Raw genomic sequence first — 4,117 nt, forward strand, 5'->3', positions numbered from 1 at the left:
TAATTTTATGGAAAATTATTATTTTCTTCTCAAAATTGATTCAAATAGTAAAATTAAATATACCTGAACCCTTTTTATGCTTAGAGGGTTGACGCCAGCCAAGGCCTGACGCCCAAGTTCTTCATCTCTTATGCAGCAACCATTCCCTATAAAATTTTAAACAAATTTTCTTCATTATGATATTCAATTTGAAACTGCTTAATTGTCATTTAACACGTTGAGTCATTGAAGTTATTATTATTATTAGCTGACATACCACTTATAATGTGTGGAGTGCTAAATTTGAAGTACTCTTCCAAGGAATCTTGGAATAACTTGTTAACATCAATAGAAAGTGTTCCATTCTCCTCATTAGTATGATTCATTGCATCCACTTGATGCCTTCTTTTGTATATGTTCTTAATCTCTGATAGCTCCTTAAAGACTCCACACTTAGTTATATGAGTTCTTATGAAGGGAATCAAATTTCTTGTTACACCTTTCACTCTCTCCACATCAAGTGCCTCCTTTCTAACTCCTTCAAACACTTCATCTCTTGGCACGTATGTTTCCATGAATGCATTCACACACGACTCATATTTCTCGTCTGTCACATGCATATATATATGGTTACAAATTATGTAAAATGTGTTTAATCATATTTATTAATAGTAGGAGGATGCTCGTCTTTTTGTAAAGACACTTATGTGTCGCATTATTATTGGACGTATTAATGAACCGGTTATTTTTGAATTTCTTAGCAAACTAGAATAAAATCGATTTTTTTATAACAATAACAATAAACCCAATTGTTATCATATCTGGTCAAACCGACCAATTTACACAACCCACTAGATTATGGATTTTTTTGGTTAGTCAGAGATATATTTGTCTTTTTATCAAAAAATTTAAACATAATTTGCTAAGATTGTGTAAATCGGTCGGATAAAATCGAATCTAATAATTATAGCGCGGACAATTGGATTTATTATTGTTGCTATGATAAACCGATTTTGTTCTAATTTATTAAAAAATAAATTATTAACCAGTTTAATAAAGATATCCAATAATATTATGATATATGTAAATGTCTTTAAAAAAAAGACATTTTTAGTGTCTTTATCAAAGTGATCTCCTTAACGATAATGCACATATTAAGTATTTTAACAGTGATAGATTACTTATATAAAAGTTTTCGTGTGAAAATGATAACTAAAATATCGATATATATTATATTTTAGTAATTTAATCAAACATACTAAATTATTTAGTAGTTTTTTACTATATTTTCATATGAAAACATCATACCATTAAAGAGCAATTAAGATGAATATAAAACTCACCGGTTATGACAGGTGGACGACCAGTTCGACATCGCCTAGGATTAGGGTACTGTTTGGTTCCCAAAATTGGCCTAACATGTTGAATGCCCTTGTCTGGATTTCCCAAGTCATTGTAGACATCATAGTCATAAACCCTATCACTCATCACCTTTCTCATTCCATTTCCATCTCCCCTCTTTTGTCTCAGCTCTTCTTTTCTTAGTTCCTTCACACCCTCTGCTGTGTCACATGGTAAGCATGCCTAATAATAAACAATGCACAATTTTAATTTTTTAATTTATTTGTGGTGGATATAATAATCAAATTAAAATATAATAATATATAATCAAATGGCTACCTTGTTGGTGAAGAAAATTCTTTTGTCTGGGTGAACCTTTTCAGGTTGAACCCAAGAATTGCAAGAAAATTCCACAAAGCCTCCTTCAATGGAGATGGTTTCCAAGAAGATCTCTTTGTTATATTTGTTTGTGACTGTAATGGCTCCCGGAAATCCAAAATTAGAGTCAATCTCAAAGTCAACTTTGTGAGTGGACCTCTCACTATCCCCACCTCCATTAAATAATAATTCTCTTGTCCAATCCAGTACGGCTCTCTTGCTCAGCTTTCCCTCCATTGTTGCTTTAATTCAATTAGGGCAAATCACACAACTCAGGTCAACACAAATAATAATCATTCATATTGGTCTAGCTTCATGTTTTTATGAGAAAATGTTTGCAGGTGAGAAAGTTAATAAAATGATAAAAAAAAAAGTTTAATAATAAAATTGAGATTTGACAGAAATTACAAATTTAATAATAATTAATTTTTTTTGTCAGTTTATAATTTTATTTATATTAAAGATTTTTTTAATTTGGAGAGAATATGTAAGTATTTTACAATACTCATGGCGAAAGAAGTCACTACAAGAAAAGAGAACTATTTTAACATTAGTTTTCTTAACAACCATAATTAAATGTAAAAATTAATATATATTTTTGACCAATATCACAAATGTCAAATTCTTTATGTTTTTTTGATAAATAATTTGATCGTAAAAAATTACTCTTCAATTTTGACACTCATTTGTTTTCAATTTACTCCATTATTCCTCTTTTCTTTTAGGCTCCGTCAATTTTGGCATCACATTGTTCTCAGTTTGAAATCATACTACTCATTCTTTATCTTCAAAATTTCAGTTTATTCTTCAATTTCAAGATCTCATCTCATTCTTTATTAAAAATTTTTGTAGAAAATTTTTTATGGTCAATAAGTGTCAAAATAAATAATATTTTTTACGGTTAATAAATATCACAGAAAATATATTCTCAAATTTTTCTAACATTAGTTTTGATAGCTAATATTTATCAAAATAAAATTTAATCTTTTTTTATAATTACTTATACGTTAAAAATATTATTTTTGACAAAACTTTTATTAACATATTTTCATAGTTAAAATAGTGTCAAAATTTATTTTTTTTGATAAATTTTAATTCTTTTTTACACATATAACCCTAAAAAATAATCTATATTATTGTAATAAATGCATACACAGTGGAAGAAAATGCTGCAAAATGAGATTTTTTTTGAAAGAAAGATGTGGAAGAAAAAAGTGAAGTGATTAGAATTTCAGAGAAAAATAAATTTTTAGAGTGAATTACATGTTTTTGGTATTTTTTAGATTTTTTTTTCAACTCAACTAATAGTTTCTGTAGTTGGTTGATATGCTAGTTGGTTATCTAAAAATATTTGATAACTAGAGAAAATTAATAAAAAAATAGTTATAATTTGCTTAACAGAATTATTTTTTAAATTTAAAAAAATATGTAAGTATTTTATTATTTTATTAATCTTTAATTTGATAGTGTTGAAAAACAAAAATAAGAGATAAAAACACATAATAATTATCAAAAAAAATAATATTTTCTAGAATTATGTAAAAAAAAAGTGCATGCTTACTGGGATCAATTTGAGTGCTAACTAGCTGCATGACGATTCCTCTATCCCCAGTGGTATTATGGCTGAAACTATCAAAGTAATGAAGCATCATTGCCATGAACTCCTTACTATTCTTTATAGTTACACTTGCACTTATCGTCAATGTTACACCACCACCATCATGGAGACTCTTATTACTACTATTCAAATTATCAACGGTGGTTGTGGTTCTCCTCTTCACAATGGGCAACAGAATTGACGAGCAAGAGAAACTCGGAAACATTGAAATTTTGTGTTTCTTATTATTTTGATGAGTGTAACATCTTCTAGAAACTTCAAAACAAAATGCTTCAGCCACTACACTTCGTCCCAAAATTTCCTTAACCATCCTCATTTCAATTCTCAATTTCAACTCTAACAAACCCTAAAGTGTGTATTTGTTACTATAACTTTATATGTATGTATGTATGTATGTATGTATGTATGTATGTATGTATGTATGTATGTATGTATACACAATGCTAGTGCTATAGTTATAGAGTAGTAGCTTATTGACTTAAGATGTGCCAAAATGAATAATGAAACCTATTTATAGTAACAGAATTTTAGAAACTTCCAAATTGAAAGTAGTTTAATTTCGTGTACATATATATACAAGTTTGAGGTTTGTGTGGTACACAAAATAATTTGTCTGTAAAACTTGAATCATATGAAGATTGTGAATCACATGTGAATAAATATTATCGGATTGGATTACTTTTATTTTTCTGAAAAAAAAAATAGAGAGTGGAATGATACAATATATAAGGATATTTATAGGGGTTAAGAAAATCATAATAATAAAGACATAATATTCTATAATAAATATTCAGATATACT

General features: G+C 27.9%; 1 pseudogene; it reads right to left on the reverse strand.

Moving 5' to 3' along the window:
• Window positions 1-3,779, reverse strand: part of LOC107623649 — a 7,528-nt pseudogene extending 3,749 nt beyond the window's left edge.

The sequence above is a fragment of the Arachis ipaensis genome, chromosome B10 (genome assembly GCF_000816755.2).
Source record: "Arachis ipaensis cultivar K30076 chromosome B10, Araip1.1, whole genome shotgun sequence".
NCBI lineage: Eukaryota > Viridiplantae > Streptophyta > Magnoliopsida > Fabales > Fabaceae > Arachis > Arachis ipaensis.